The sequence below is a fragment of the Thalassophryne amazonica genome, chromosome 4 (genome assembly GCF_902500255.1).
Source record: "Thalassophryne amazonica chromosome 4, fThaAma1.1, whole genome shotgun sequence".
NCBI classification, from domain to species: Eukaryota; Metazoa; Chordata; class Actinopteri; order Batrachoidiformes; family Batrachoididae; genus Thalassophryne; species Thalassophryne amazonica.
In genome coordinates, this window is record NC_047106.1 from 108,967,073 (window position 1) to 108,984,487 (window position 17,415).

Consider the following 17,415-nt stretch of genomic DNA (forward strand, 5'->3'; position numbering starts at 1 on the left):
AAATGATCTGGTCGTTTCAGCCTGTTGATCGCCGCTCAGAGCGCAGCACGCCCTCCGCCATTGTGCGCCGTCTTTAAACCGGTTGTAACACTCCTTAATCTGTGTGATCCGCATAATCCTGCATCAAAATTTTAGAAAGGACATGGAACGATGGTCTACTTACCAATTGGATTTTAGTAGTAAGATAAATATAGTGAAAATGAATATTTTACCAAGGTTACTGTACTTATTTCAATCCCTGCCAATAGATATTCCACCAAAACAATTTATAGAATGGGATAAATTAGTATCTAGGTTTATTTGGGGAGGGAGGAAAGCCAGAGTTAAATACACTACGCTCCAATTGCCAAAGAATAAAGGTGGAATGGCACTCCCAAACTTTAAGATATATTTTTATGCAGTTCAGCTTCGACCACTAGTTAACTGGTGTGATGAAAATTATATAGCAAGATGGAAAGAGGTTGAGACATACATCCCTGACTATCACATCCAAACACTCTTGGGAGAAAAAACAATCCCTGGCCATATTAGGAATTTGACTGATCCAATAACAATATTTACACTGGAAATGTGGTTTACTCTTACCAGACAACTTAAACTGAAAAAGGGGCTAAAAATATTAAAATGGATAACACTGGATGGTGAATTTAGGCCTGGGCTGTATGACTCAACATTTAAAGAATGGAAGAAAAATGGAATGACTGCATTTTATACTGCCACAGAGAATGGAGAATTAAGGAGTTTTGAAGACTTAAAGAAAAGATTTGCACTTAAGAATCAAGACTTGTTTAGATATTTTCAATTGAGGGAATATTACAATAAAGAGGTGAAGAGGGCCACACCAGAAGAAATGAACCCAGTGATAGAAGTGATGGTCAGTGTTGCCACAGTTACTTTGAAAAAGTAATCCAATTACTGATTACTCCTTGAAAAAGTAACTTAGTTACTTTACTGATTACTCAATTGGAAAAGTAACTAAGTTAGATTACTAGTTACTTTTTTAGTTACTTTCCCCAGCTGCCGACAACAACCCTCTGCCACCTCAAAATGACAATGATACCGGTTTTGCCAAAACTCACTTTATAGTCACCCTTTCTTGACTTCAATGAAAATAAATATTTGTTTCATAAAAAGTAAAATAAAGACCTCTTTCTTGACCTCATATTTAACTATTGACAGCACTGCAATAGTAAAACTTGCAGTTTCTAACCTACATTGTTTATAAATGTAACTATAAAATTCACTCTAACATTTAAATTATCTCTAAACATTTTACTTGTCGAAATTATTATTAAGTAGTATTAGTAGTTGTAGTAAAAAAACGGCTTCAAAACTGGACCTTTAATCTAGGGGTGTTGTGGGGGGAGGGCACATCCTTGCCCCACGCCCCCATTCCATCTGGATTCGCCCCTGCTTTGGCGTTTGAGCACAAAGAATGGATAACATTTATTTATGCAGAAAACATGACCAGATTTACAGGTAAGAAAGTTTTATTGTGTTTTCACATCATGTGGTCCTCAGAAAGAGAGTTTAGGTGCATTTGAGTGGAAAATAGTGTTAGTTGTTGACGCGTCGCAGAGGATCAGCTGTTTTTAGCAGCAGATACGGAGCAGCTCAGATCAGAATTCTAAATAAAGGAGAAAAAAGCACGAGTCGTAGCTGCTGCTAAAAAACGCGGATGAAAAGCTCATAGCTCGCTTAAAGTGGGCAGTTCAGTCGAACCCCGACCTCCTGCCCACGGACCAAGTTTAATGCTGCTATCGACCCACAATGCAAAAATAATAGTAACGCACAGTGACATGGAGAAGTAACTTTAATCTGATTACTGATTGGAAAGATTAACGTGTTAGATTACTCGTTACTAAAAAAAGTGGTCTGATTAGAGTAACACGTTACTAAGTAACGCTTTACCGGCATCACTGGTGATGGTTAATGCATATAACCAAAAAATATCTAGGGTTATATCAGTAATATACCACAGCATAATGGAATGTCAGAATAAAACAACATTATACATAAAGCACAAGTGGGGAAAAAGAGCTGAATATCACAATCACTGAAGAGGAATGGTATCACATGTGCGCAACTCAACAGACATCCACAAATTCACTTACATGGAGAGAATTTAATTGGAAAAATTTTACAGGTTTTTTTATTACACCAAATTTAAAAAGCAAACAATTGTTAAAACAGCAATCATGCTGGAGGCAATGTGGTCAAATAAATGCAAACCACACACGTCTTCTGGTGTTGCCCTAAAATAGAACCGTTTTGGGATGACGTGAACACTGTGATAAATCATGTGCTTGGATATAGGGTTTCCAAGGACCGTTCCACCCTGTATTTGGGAAATATAGGTAAAGTAGTAGTGAAAGAGGATAATTATCTGGTAAAAATTCTTCTTACGGCTGCCAGGAAGGCCATAATAAGAAAGTGGCTTTCCTCAGACCCACCTAGACAAAAAGAATGGTTGGATATAGTACAGGAAATTTGTGTGATGGAAAAAATGACACTGTTTGAGACTAAAAAAAGAAGATTATAATAGGAAATGGTGCAAATGGATAAGTTATATAAACAAAGACATTAACATTTGAATGGATTTTATTTTTTATTTCTCTTCACTTATATGTGATCTGAAACTGTAATGCCTCCTGTCCCTTGTGAGCTGATCCCATACTGTTTGACTACTGTTCTGTTCTGTATATATACTTGTAAGAAAAAAAAAAACTATTCCTTTTATTAATACTATTAATTCAACCAATATTTTGCACCACTTTCTACAAAAGTTGGAGCAACATTAACTTTTGACTCTTGTGCAAACTGAAACTGACCTTTCTTACCATTCTTGCTGTTTTTACCCCATAACTCCATAACATTCAGTCATAGATAGTCCAAACTATACCTTTTTGGAATCTTTGTGATGAGACACATGATTTGGTATAGCTTTCAATATGATTGGAGCATTTTTAAATTTTGACCGTGTGTCAATCTTCATTGACCCCTACCTGGCTGTCATATTGGATTTTTACGTGGCCAGCACCTTTTTCCTCAAACACTGATTTATGAAGAACCTTCATGCCAAATCTGGTGCTTGTATCACCATGTGAAGGATTGTTTCAGTTATCTGCTGCACTAGGAGGGCTACCTAGTGTGGGACCACATTTGCCCCATTGTAGCACTTGATAAGGTCTCTATTGTTAAAGAGGTTAAAGTAAAGCTTTAATAGTTCTGAAATTCTATTTTAGATAGAGTATAATTTTCATACATAATACACCCCGTGACCCCTAATCAGAGTAAGTGGGTATAGAAAATGGATGGATGGACACATAATACATTTAAATGTTTCGTAATTGTATTTATACCATGGTCAGTGAGAATTCCATGTCTAACTGGCATGCATTATTTTCGTGTATACGCACACGTAGTTCGGCGAGTTAAGTCACTGTAATATCACTCCGCTCTGGTCGTCACCATAGCAATGCGCAAATCAGTTGGTGCAGATCAGCTGTGTTTTGACAAGTGAATAACAGAAACGCGATAAAACATGGATTTCCAAGTGAATTTTAATATTTTTGGCCAAAATAAAATGTTTGAGAAATGGAAAGAGGAGAGTAAACGAGAAGAACAGCAAAAGAAACGGCATAAAGATTTAACATCGGACGAACTGGACAAGATTGAAGACGGGAAAGAAGAAGAGAACGGTTCTATCCTTGCGTGCTGCCGAGCGGTCCGCATCAAAACAGCGAGCGTAGTTTCTGGACCTGTTGCCAGTTTGCCACAGCTCCACACAGCAGAGAGGGGGGTGGTGTGAGTGGCGCGCTACGGCACGAGCCCGCAGACACGGTAAGCGCATCGGAGACAAAACATAAAATAGTCCCAAATACTCACACATTTTTATCAAGTTCTGTTAACTTAAATAAATATTTGTGTGTTAGCTCACTGTGTGGGACCATGGTATAAGCGGATTAAACAACTTGAAGCCATGCATTATACGGTTTGAATGTGTTTTAGACTCCGTGTCGTGCATTCAAACCGTATAATGCACAGCTTCTCGTTGTTTAATCCTTACGTAATTCACAAAATGCCCTCCATCCAGATTAATTTAGACTCCACTGTGTTTAAGGGAGAAAAAGAACAGAATCACAACATCTAGCAACCTTCAAAGGGCTTCTATTTTTACACTATGCAGGCTTGTTCCTGCAACACAAACTGAAGAGGAGATATTTGTGTAATTTTGAATTACGAATCTTGCATCATGTGCTGGGTTTATAGTTTTTATTTTTTATCAAGTGTAGGTATTTTTGTCTCATTACAGTTTTGCACAATATTTATTCATTCATTCTTTCATTCGTTTTTCTATACCCATTTGTTTTTCAAAATTAAGGGTCACAGGGGAGCAGGAGCCTAGTCCAGCAGATTTTGACACAATACGTGTTCTGAAATACCTCCTTTTTTATGTATCCAAGTAATACAGTTAAGAAGAAGACAAACTCTGGACATGAAACAATGGATCTTAATATGAAATGGGGAGAAAAATAAAACTGAGGAATGAGACTCTCTCCAAAATCTCAATTGTTCTAATCCAAAAATAGCCCTCCAAAAACATTTACTCAATATCTGCTCATAACCTGGGTAGTTATGGTGCATCCAGAAAGTATTCACAGTGCTTCAGTTTTTCCACATTTTATGTTACAGCCTTATTCCAACATGGAGTAAATTTTTTCCCTCTCAGAGTTCTACCCACAACACCCCATAATGACAACATGAAAAAAGTTTTTTTTTAATTCTTGCAAATTTATGAATTATTTTTAATTCACAGTAAAAACGAATAAATAAAAAAAAAAAAATCACGTACACAAATATTCACACCACAGTCGCTGATTAACAGAGTAATTACATCCACTTGCATCAGGACGCGCTGCACACGACTGTGATATCTGCCACACCAGCAAAACGATTAATACTGCAAAACCCAATGTGGATTGGGTACGTTGAGTGTATCTATAAACATACATAACACGACAGATGTTACCCATGAATCGGCCATCCCTCAATCTAGAGCTGGGCGATATGACCTAAAATTCATATCGCACCATAAATTGAATCCCTTCATGGTAACGGTATATATCGCAATATAAACTTAAGCTTAAAAATGATGTGTTTCTGAATGGGTTCCCTTAGCAATGGTAAATTGATAAAAATAAATAAATAATTACAACAAAAAACAGATATAATGTAAAATTTGATCCACACCTGTGGAAGAAAAACAACATGTGGCCCAGCGTCTTTCACAACTTTTATTTTTTCACTATATAACATGAACAGCCCAAGTGCGCAGGACTACCTCAAACCAGTCTCTCGTCCCCCCGCTGCTTTCTCCTCCCCAGAGGGGTCGTGGCCCGTGTCGTGCCGTGGGCTGCCGCTGGTGCACTACGCGCTTCCCCCTATGCACAGGGGTGTTTCCTATGCCTCCATGGGGGGGGGGGGGGGGGGGTTGTGTCTGGGAGCGGGGTGCATTGGGGTCACGCCTGGGCTGCTCCCACGGCAGTTCATCAGGTTGCTCCAGAGGCCCTGGTGGGTGTCTTCTCTGGCCCCTTCTGCTATCCTGGTTCTCCTCGTTTCACATGGGGCTCTGCATCCTGGATCCCTTTTTGTCAAGGTTTGTGCACTCGCCCGTGTGGCCCCTGTCATACCAGAGTGGTCCATGTCATATGGTAAGCTTCTGTTCTTGGGTCTTGGCCCAACACACCAGCCATGTAAGTGAATTCAGCTGTGATCTGGGTCTCTGTATGTGGAGAGACTAGTGTTCGTGGCCATCATCGGAATTCGGTTCTGGGTGTTCCCTAGGGGTTCAAGACTCTGGTGTCCTGTAATAGGTGTATGGATCTTCACTAATTAGACAACAGACTGTTACGGTTACTGCTTGTTTATGTGTTATTGTTTATCCTGATATGTTGTGTTGTGGGGGTTCTGCTTCTTTGGCATTTCAGAAGTGACATCACGTCACTGTTATTACCGTCACCACTATTATCTTGTCTTCCAAGATCAAACTGCATATATATATATATATATATATATATATATATATATATATATATATATATATATATATATAAAGAAAACAGTTCTGCCAGTTTTGGCATATACGATCACTGTGTATGCAGACAGGTTTGTTATGTCTTTGAATAAGACATTTATAATATTCATAAGTTAGTTTAAAAAGTTCATAGTTGGTAATAAATATGCTAAAATTTATGTTGAAACTGTTAAAAACTGTAACTGAAAAAAGCTAACCGAGTGAGACCTCGTCTTCAGAAATGAGAAATTTTGTGTTGTTGCAGAGTGAGTGCTCCTCTAAACTATAGACAATCTATGTGTTTTCTCATGGGGAATGCAGTCAGTTGTCTGCAAAAACGGAGTCAGAACGAACTCATCAACACGGTGTTTGCCTTCAAGCATTTGAACCTTGGGAGATTTCCGTCTTTGTAAGTATTTATATGCACCAAGCATATAAAGAGGGTGGCAAATATCCCTCAAATGTTACAAAGTTTTGGTGTTTGTAGTTACCCATGTACAGCACACGTGTAGCAAGTAGCTCTTGTGTTTAGCCTACCACATGCAAACATAGAGATGTTGATTGCCTTTTTTTTTTTGTATTTTAGTTATCATATCACTTCATCCCATTCACTCCATTCCCACGTTTTCAAATACAAGAGGGCTTCAAAAGCAAGAAAAGCAAGCCTTGTTGGTTCGCTGGCTGCCTAGCAGTACAGAGACACGTGTTGTGAGCCCAAGCCACCAAGGCTCAGCTAGCCTTCGCTGAAGAAGAGGCTAAGATGATGAAACAAAAAGCAGATTTAGATGCTAGCCTCTATGTGTTAAAACACCAAAAAGCAGCCGCTGTTGCTGAAGCAAAAGCTGCTGCCTATGAAGAAGTAGAGAATCCGAGCTGGGAGAGAAGGATAGGATCCCTTACTGATGCTGAGCCTCTTGATACTTCACTGCGCACCAGGAAATATGTTGCACAACAGTGTGAGTCACTCCTTCCAGAAGCTTCTCACAAGTCACTACAGCACATTGAAATGAAAGATGAGCGTGCGCAGCAGAGGTGCAACCCACTAATCAGTCTGTTGACCAGCCAACCACCACAACACAGTATGTACCTCCTGCAAAGAATATCAGACTAAAAGACGAACAAGATGTATCTAAGAGATTTACAAACACCTATCAGTTAAACCCTCTTGCTCTCACCTTTCAACCTCCAAACAACGACACAGCTGACTTCAATGTCACACAAGATTTTGCAAAATATCTCATTTGCAAAGAACTTGTCAGCGCTGGTTTGCTGCATTTTGACAACAAGCCTGAGAACTACTCTGCATGGAAAGCCTCATTTGTCAGTGCAACCAAGGACTTAAACCTGTCAGCCAGAGAGGAACTAGACTTGCTCAAAAAATGGTTAGGACCAAAGTCCTCAGAACAAGCCAAAAGGATTTATGCAGTACACATTCTCAGTCCCTCTGCAGGTGTAAGAATGGTCTGGCAGCACCTTGAAGAATGCTATGGCTCCTCTGAGGTCATTGAGGATGCACTGTTAAAAAAGATGGAGGACTTTCCAAGACTCACAAAGAAAGACAATGCCAGGCTAAGAGAACTTGGTGACCTCCTGTTGGAATTACAGTGCGCTAAAGCAGATGGTGCAGTACCAGGACTCGGATACTTAGATACAACTCGAGGGGTAAGACAAATAGTCGAAAAACTTCCTTTCAACTTACAGGAAACATGGACAACTGCGGGTACACAATACAAAGAGGCTCACAATGTGTTGTTTCCTCCTTTCGCAGTTTTTGTGCAGTTTGTTCAGCAGCAAGCTAAAATGAGAAATGATCCAAGCTTTGCAACATCAATCTGTAAGTCAAGTTACCACACGCATAGAAAAGTCCATTTCATATAATCGCAAAGCCGCTGTGTCAGTACACAAAACAGATGTTGCAGAAAAAAGTGTTGCTGAGATGAAGAAATTAGAGGAACCAGATCGCCAGTGCCCGATCCACAAAAAGCCACATCCACTCAAGAAGTGTAAGATGTTCAGAGAAAAACCTATAGAAGAACGTCAAGCATTTCTCAAAGAGCACCGCATTTGCTACAGGTGTTGTGGCTCAGTCCAGCATATTGCAAAAGATTGCAAGGTGGCAGTGAAGTGGAGTGAATGCAACAGTCCCAAGCATAGGGCCCTGTCCCACTGGGGAGAGGATTAATTGCACATGAATTGAGTATACAAAGTACGGGCCTTCGTTGTCGTCCGCAACAAAAATGGCCAAAAAATGACAAATGTCCCAGTATGAATTACGGATATATTAATAATATATAGCAAATATATGATGAACAATCACGGTTATATAATGCATGTAGTGAGGAAACTGATCCGACACATTGAGATTATCACAGCAGTATTACGGGTGTTGCATCGCACACGTGTTGCGCGTGCACGGCATCTGCATTGCGGTCATAAAATAAGCTCACTCGCTCCTTTCGGCATCACTATTCACACCAACAATACAGCCTCTGGAGCAAGTGCTGGACTTGGACAAGTTGATCACAGAGTTATTGTTCATGTTGTCATGCAAGGGTTAACTGTTCCTGAGTTTGGGGGGCAGGGGGGGAAGCCGCTTGGGGGGTGTGAGACTGTGTTTTTTTTTTTTTTTTTGAGAGTGTCACAGAAAACAGACTTCAGTGTGAGTTGTGGCTAAACAGCAACGCTTCCTTTTGTTGGTGTTAAATAAAAGTCCTGGAGGAGACCCGTTTGCAGCAGCTACGTCTTTGTGGATTTACACAGCCGGACCGGCACTGACTAGCAGGTATGTTGCTTTCTGCCACATATAGTACTTTGGGTTTACGTGACATGTTTGTTATGCATTCACAGACTGTCCGCAAATCAGCTGCAAAGCAGATGTCATAACAACGCTTTATTCATGGCCAATTTGTATGCAGTCGCTACAACATATTTTAGTTTGTGATGTGGACGTGATAGGCACGATATATATCTGTTTTACACACTGTCCTGGTCCGCTGCCAAGCCGCCAATCCCCGTCAGTTGCGGATATCAGCGGTTAACGGCAGATATACAGCGCATAGAGTGAGCATGTATTGTGTATGAATTGAGTATGTATGGAGTATGTAAGGCAGATGTTATCCACATCCAGATTTTTGAGCTACTCAAAAATCCTGGCTGCGGACATGCGTGCCTCTGCTGATGATCACAGGCGTGTTCGGATGACAGCCGACTCATACAGGCATGTTACACGGATATTGTGGATGTTTGGCTAATATGGGCCAATTTTGTGCGCAATCCATACGCAAATCCTCCTAAACACCAGTGGGACAGGGACCATATATCAGCACTTCATCCAGGTCCCACTCCTATCTCCACAAGTACTACATCAGAAAGTGAGAAACAAAGCAAAGTTCAAGAACAAGATGAGAACTCTCCCTCAATTATCTCCAAGTACACGGAGGTATGTGGTCAAGGTAACGGTCCACCCTCTTGCTTTAAGATCATTTTAGTGAAAGCTTATCCAGAAGGTCAGGAGGACAGATCAGTTAATATGTATGCAGTGATCGACGAACAGAGTAACAGGTCCCTGGCCAAGACAGAGTTTTTCAGCCTGTTTGAAATTGAAGCCACACCTACACATTAAAGACATGCTCTGGGAAAGCTGAAACCACCGGTAGGACAGCAGTGAACGTCTTCGTACAATCTATGGATGGACAAACGAATATCCGGCTGCCTCTGCTGATCGAATGCAGTTCAGTTCCGGATGACAGAACTGAAATACCCTCACCCGAGATTGCTCAGCATCATCCCCATCTTCTCCCAATTGCAAACCACATCCAACCTCCTACTCCTGGGAAGAGACATTCTGAGGGTGCATAAGGTACGTGAGCAGATCAATGGACCAAATAATGCTCCTTATGCACAAAGACTGGACTTGGGTTTGGTTAATGTGGGAGAGGTGTGTTTAGGAAAAGCTCACAGCACATCAGAGGTGAATGTGTACAAGACACACACATTAAACAGTGGTCGCTCATCCTATTTTCAGCAGTGTCCTAACGTGGTCACAGTGTAAGAGAACTACAGCGTCATATCACGGCAAAACATACAGTCTGTCACTAAGTGTAATGATGCTAATGACCTTGCACACAACACAGAAAAGCTAGGTTACTCTGTGTTTGATTGAGCTGAGGCGGATGATAAGCTTACACTGTCTATAGATGACAAAACCTTCTTAACCTTAATGAACAAGGAAGCTCACCAAAACAAAGAATAGTTGGGTTACTCCACTGCCTTTCCGCTCTCCAAGAAGGAGGCTACCAACCAATAGAGAGCAAGCCCTTAAGCATCTCTACTCGCTTAAAAAGACTTTGGAGAAGAAACTGAAGATGAAAAATCACTACATCCAGTTCATGCAAAAAATGCTGGATAACGATCAAGCTGAACTCGCACCACCTCTGCCAGAAGGTAAAGAACACTAGTACCTGCCTACATTTGGTGTATACCACCCGCAAAAACCAGATCAGATACGTGTTGTTTTTGACTCTAGTGCAGAGTATGATGGCGTATCTCTTAACCAAGTGCTCTTTTGTGGACCAGACCTCAACAACTCTTTCATAGGCGTGCTACTGAAGTTCAGGAAAGAGCCAGTAGCCCTAACAGCAGATGTTTTACTGCTTTGAGGTTTGTGAGGAACACAGAGACTATCTTCGCAATCTTTGGTTTGAGAACAATGACATCACTAAAGGTGTGGTTGAATACAGAATGAATGTTCATGTTTTCGGTAATAGCCCCTCACCCGCGGTCGCAATTTACTGCATGAGAAGGGCAGCAAAAGAGGGTGAGTCAGAACACGGCACTGGTGCAAAGAGACAGTTTTATGTAGATGATGGACTCACATCATTTGCCACCAGAAGATGCTGTTGACCTATTAATGAGAACAAAAAACAAGTTAGCTGAATCAAATCTCAGACTTCACAAAGTGGCGTCAAACTGCCACAAGGTCATGGAGGCATTCCCTGTGGAAGACTACTCAGGGAACTGACGTTTGAAGAGAGAGACTGGGACACACCTCTTCCTCCCGAAAAGGAGGATGCGTGGGTTTTATGGAAAGACTGTTTAATAGTCCTGGAAGATCTGCAAATCAAAAGGTGCTACAATCCAGTTTCATCAAGCACTATAAAAAGTAATGAGCTTTGTATCTTCTCAGATGCGCCTACTGTAACAATAGGTGCTGTAGCTTACCTACGTTCTTTAGACAGCAATGGTCAGCATCACATAGGGTTTGTGATGGAGGAATCTAAACTTACTCCTCGTCCTGCACACAATGGAGATGTGAGATCACATGAGAGATTTTGTCATGGAAAGCTGAGTGGAGGCTTCGCGCGTCACGACCAATTTGCTGATGGAGCAAGACAAAGGAACACCTCCGTTTTGGTCTCACAGGACGGCTTTGAGATGGCGTTCAGACAGCTGTCGGTGGTTTTCCATCGAGTGATTATCCAAGAAATTGTGGATGTGCCTGGACATGCCAGAACTTGCGACGCGCGGAATTCCTGCACACGTCTGTCTCAATGTGCCGAAAAAGTGCTGATGTCCACGTCTTTTCACAATTCCTGTGCTAGTCAGACGACGTCCCGGATAAAACACAGTGTCCAGTTTGGAAATGAACTGGCACATTCCACTGTTACAGGAGTTTTTGTCATGGAAAGCTGAGCGGAGCCATGACAAAATCTCTTGTTAAAAGTGCAATCTGCCAGAAAATGATTGATGTCCAGCTCTTGTGATAACCAGAGAAAGTGCACACGACGGTCCCGTCTCCACAGAGCCATCCGTTTAGAAATGATCCGGTGGTTTGTGGCTCTTGATGGCGGCACAGAGCGTGGCGTGCCGAGCGTCCTTAAAGCCGTCATTAAAGCTGTAGTAACAGTACTTATTCTCTGTGAAGCCTGTAAAATTTTCACTGAAAGCCAGATAAATTTTTCGAATGGGTTTCCAGCTGCCAATCTCTAAAAGTTTCTGAAAAAATTCTGATGGAAAAAAGCCCAAATCATTCCGCCATTTCCTGACAATGAAAATCCGCCGAGGGGGCTGGACCACTCCTCACTCAAAGCCTGCTCACAGGCGAATGACGCAACCGACAGGCGTGGAAAAACTCACGCATGCGCACGAGGGTTCAAGCTTGTCTGACGCAATCACACGTGATTCAAATCCATATGGTTTTTGAAAAAAATAATAAGGTCGGATACTTTTCTAATAGACCTCGTATGTAGCCAACCGTGTCACACACATCAGAATATCCACACAACCTGATCAATGGCATTATGTGGCAACAGAGTAAAATCCAGCTGACCATGCAACCAGATTCATCCCAGCTACAGAACTTAAAAACAGTAAATGGTTCACAGGCCCAGGCTTCTTGTATTTAAACAACTGAGATGAGTCACATGAAGTCAGTGTGCATGCATTAGTTGAACTAGAAAAGACATAGAAATACATCAGGAAGTCATAACATTGTCAACTGCCCTAACAGAGTTCCAACTAAGCTCAGAATGCTTCAAAAGATTCTCAAGCTGGACAACACTATGCAGAGCCATTGCCAAACTTACTCATGTTGCTGCAGCATTCAAACAAAAGCCAAAGGGTGAAAAAAGATGTAAAACTCTCAAAGAAGACACGATGACAAAAGAACTCATTCAAGCTGGAAACGTTGTCATCTGCTCTGTTCAGCAAGAAGCATACAAAGAGACAAATGCAGGAAGGAAAACAGATGAACTCAAAAAATGTTACACTCCAAAAACTTAATCCGGTTGTGGACAAAGATGGACTTATGAGTTGGTGGACGTCTTTCTTCTGCCGACCTCACTGAAAATGAAAGGCACCCTCTGATTATCCCTTCTGCCAGCCACATCACCACTCTTCTCGTAAGACATTTCCACGAACATTCAGCTCATCAGGGACGACACATTACGGAAGGAGCTATCCGTGGTGCTGGATTCTGGATAGTTGGAGGTAAACGACTTGTGTCTTCAATCATACATAACTGTGTCATCTGTCGTAAATTGCGAGGTAAAATGCAAGTTCAAAAAATGGCAGACCTGCCCGCAGAGCGGATGAACCTTGAAGCTCCTTTCACTACTGTGGGTTTAGATGTGTTTGGGCCTTGGACTATTGTTACACGGCGCACTAGAGGAGGCAGTGCACAGAGTAAAAGATGGGCTGTCCTCTTTGCGTGTATGTCAACAAGGGCCGTACACATTGAACTGATTGAATTCATGTCCACAGACAGTTTTCTAAACGCATTAAGAAGGTTCTTCTCTATACACGGCCAGGCTAAGCTCTTACGCTCAGACAGAGGGACTAATTTTGTAGAAGCAAGCAAGGAGCTGGGTTTGGTCACTGACAACAAAGCAGTTGAAAAGTACTTGCAAAAGAAGGAGTGTTCATGGACATTCAACCCTCAGCACGCGTCACATATGGGAGGGTCCTAGGAACGTCTCATAGGGGTTGCCAGGCGCATAGATGCATGCTGTTAAAGACAACTCAAACATGTATCACTCATAAGATTTTGAGCATATTCATGGCCGAGGTCATGGCTATAATAAATGTGAGACCTCTTGTCCCAGTATCAACAGATCCAGACTGTCAACAATACTCACTCCAGCAATGTTACTCACATAAAAGTCAAGCACAGTGTCTGCACCACCTGGAAACGTCTCATCAGGACAGCTGTTTGGGAAACAGTGGAAACGAGTACAACAGCTGGCAGATACATTTTGGAAGAGGTGGAAAGGAGAGTATTTGTCAACCTTGCAGAAACGCACAAAATGGACTGAAAACCGTCATAATGTAAAAGAAAGAGACGTTGTCCTGTTGAAGGATGCTCAAGTAAACAGGAACGAATGGCCGATGGGACTTGTTGTGAAAACATTCCCCAGCAGAGACAGAGAAGTCCGCAAAGTGGAAGTGCGGATTATAAAAGAAGAGACTGCAAAGGTGTTCTTAAGACCCATTTCACAGGTTATAGTCCTACTGTCAGAGACTGAGTGACATCTTGAATGCCATGTTGCACTGGAAGTGTTTGTGTGTTATTTTTCTATTGGTGGTGATATAATGTGATCATATCAAGCGGGGAGTGTCACGTCTTTGAGCAAGACATTTATAATATTCATAAGTTAGTTTAAAAAGTTCATAGTTGGTAATAAATATGCTAAAATGTATGTTGAAACTGTTAAAAACTGTAACTGAAGAAAAGCTAACCGAGTGAGACCTCATCTTCAGAAATGAGGAATTTTGTGTTGTTGCAGAGTGAGTGCTCTCTAGACCATAGACAGTGTGTTTTCTCATGGGGAATGCAGTCAGTTGTCTGCAGAAACAGAGTCAGAACGAACTCATCAACACAGTGTTTCCTCTCAAGCGTTTGAACCTTGGGAGATTTCTGTCTTTGTAAGTATTTATATGCACCAAGCACATAAAGAGGGTGGCAAACATCCCTCAAAAGTTACACTGACTAAGTTTTGGTGTTTGTAGTTACCCATGTATAGCACATGTGTAGCAAGTAGCTCTTGTGTTTAGTCTACCACGTTAGCTTTTGTGTTTAAGATCACCACATGCAAACATAGACATGTTGATTGCCTTTTTTTTTTGTATTTTACAGCTACCATTTCACTTCATCCCATTTCAATCCATTCACTTCATTCCAACGTTTTCAAATACAAGAGAGTTTCATAAGCATTGCATGCGCAATGCATTCTGGGGGTGATGACGTGGAAAGGTTTCTGATATCTTTCATGCAAGCGAAAACAGTGTTAAAGCTAGTTCTTCTACCGAGATAAAATGCCACACTGTGCGGGTTTTGGATGCAATTTTCAGTCTAAGGGCAACAAAGAAAGCGAGGTAAGCCTTCATTGCTTTCCAAAAGAAAGAAAGTTAAGGAAAAAGTGGGAGGATGCTTGTGGAAGAGTGTGTGCTCACGTCACTTCAACGCGGATGCATTTGAGGCTTTTCATCGACCTCAGCTAATGAGGGAGCTTGTTGGTGTTTCTGGATACAAACGATGTCTTAAACCAGATGCAGTGCCCATCATATTTCCCCACAAGAAGAAAAATCGTCCACGAGTAACTAGCGAAAATAGGACTAAAACACACGAAAGAGCAGCAGACGCTCTCTTTCTCTGTCGGCATCGGCAAGCAGCCCCCACACAGACACCACCTACAATGGCCAACTCTTGCTTGATCAGAGCGCTGATCTTCATTTCTGACAGTATTTTCAAAGTTCTCTTCCTCACACTGCAGATCACGCTCTGGTTCGAACTGAAAAGGGTGAACAGAGGAGCTCATCGTTGCTAATGGGGGGGCCACGCTCCTCCCACGCCCTTTATCCGCCTGGTTCACCCCTGGGTTCTAAGCACAAAGAATGGATAACGTGTAGCACGACTGACAGGTAAGAAAGTTTTATCTGCGACTTTTATGTCATGTTGTCCTCAGAAAGAGACAAAGGTGCATTTGGGTGGGGGAAAAAAATAGCATTAGTATTTGATGTTAATGCGTCGCGGATCAACTGTTTTTAGCAAGGACACATAGACCGGCACAAAGTAAAAAAAAAAGCATAAAAATATATATTTGTAAAGCTCAGTGCAGGTGTGCTGCTGTCACTGCACTTTGCGAGATGATGACTGTTTTTCAACTTGGAGCTACTGCACAAAACAGCAGAAAAAAAGCTCGCAGCTCACTGAAAGTGGGCAGTTCAGTTTTAATACTGCGATCGACCCACAATACAAAAATAATAGTAACGCACAGTGACTTGGTGAAGTAACTTTAATCTGATTAATGATTTGGAAAGATTAACATGTTAGATTGCTCATTCTTGAAAAAAAGAGGTCAGATTAGAGTAATGCGTTTCAAAGTACAACCCCAATTCCAATGACGCTGTTTAAAATGTAAATGAAAACAGAATACAATGATTTGCAAATCCTCTTCAACCTATATTCAATTGAATACACCACACAGACAAGATATTTAATGTTTAAACTGATAAACTTTATTGTTTTTGTGCAAATATTTGTTCATTTGGATGCCTGCAACACGTTTCAAAATGTTGGGACAGTGGTATGTTTACCACTGTGTTATATCACTTTTCCTTCTAACAACACTAAGATTAGGCTTAAAACTTTCCTTTTTGCTAAAGCTTATAGTTAGGGCTGGATCAGGTGACCCTGAACCATCCCTTAGTTATGCTGCTATAGACGTAGACTGCTGGGGGGTTCCCATGATGCACTGTTTCTTTCTCTTTTTGCTCTGTATGCACCACTCTGCATTTAATCATTAGTGATCGATCTCTGCTCCCCTCCACAGCATGTCTTTCTCCTGGTTCTCTCCCTCAGCCCCAACCAGTCCCAGCAGAGGACTGCCCCTCCCTGAGCCTGGTTCTGCTGGAGGTTTCTTCCTGTTAAAAGGGAGTTTTTCCTTCCCACTGTAGCCAAGTGCTTGCTCACAGGGGGTCATTTTGACCGTTGGGGTTTTACATAATTATTGTATGGCCTTGCCTTACAATATAAAGCGCCTTGGGGCAACTGTTTGTTGTGATTTGGCGCTATATAAAAAAATTGATTGATTGAACACTCAATAAGTGTTTGGGAACTGAGGACACGAATTGTTGAAGCTTTGTAGGTGGAATTCTTTCCCATTCTTCCTTGATGTACAACTTCAGTTGTTCAACAGTCTGGGGTCTCCGTTGTCGTATTTTGCGCTTCATAATGCGCCACACATTTTCAATGGGTGACAGGTCTGGACTCCAGGCAGGCCAGTCTAGTACCCGCACTCTTTTACTACAAAGCCACGCTGTTGTAACACGTACAGAATGTGGCTTGGCATCGTCTTGCTGAAATAAGCAGGGACGTCCCTGAAAAACATGTTGCTTGGATGTCAGCATAACTGCTCCAAAACCTGGATGTACCTTTCAGCATTGATGGTGCCATCACAGATCTGTAACTTGTCCATGCCATGGGCACTAACACACCCCCATACCATCACAGATAATGGCTTTTGAACTTTGCGCCAGTAACAATTTGGATGGTCTGTTTCCTCTTTTGTCTGGAGGACACAACATCCATGATTTCCCAAAAAAGTTGAAACTTGGACTCAGACCACAGCACACTTTTCCACTTTGCGTCTGTCCATTTCAAATGAGCTCGGGACCAGAGAAGGTGACTGCGTTTCTGGATGTTGTTGATGTATGGCTTTCGCTTTGCATGGTAGAGTTTTAACTTGCACTTGTAGATGTAGCGACGAACTGTGTTAACTGACAATGGTTTTCTGAAGTGTTCCTGAGCCCACGCGGTAAGATCCTTTACACAATGATGTTGG

General features: G+C 41.7%; 1 protein-coding gene across 2 annotated transcripts in view; it reads right to left on the reverse strand.

Moving 5' to 3' along the window:
• Positions 1 to 17,415, reverse strand: part of LOC117508609 (serine/threonine-protein kinase DCLK1-like) — a 58,368-nt gene that overhangs the window by 33,982 nt on the left and 6,971 nt on the right. The window lies entirely within an intron of this gene.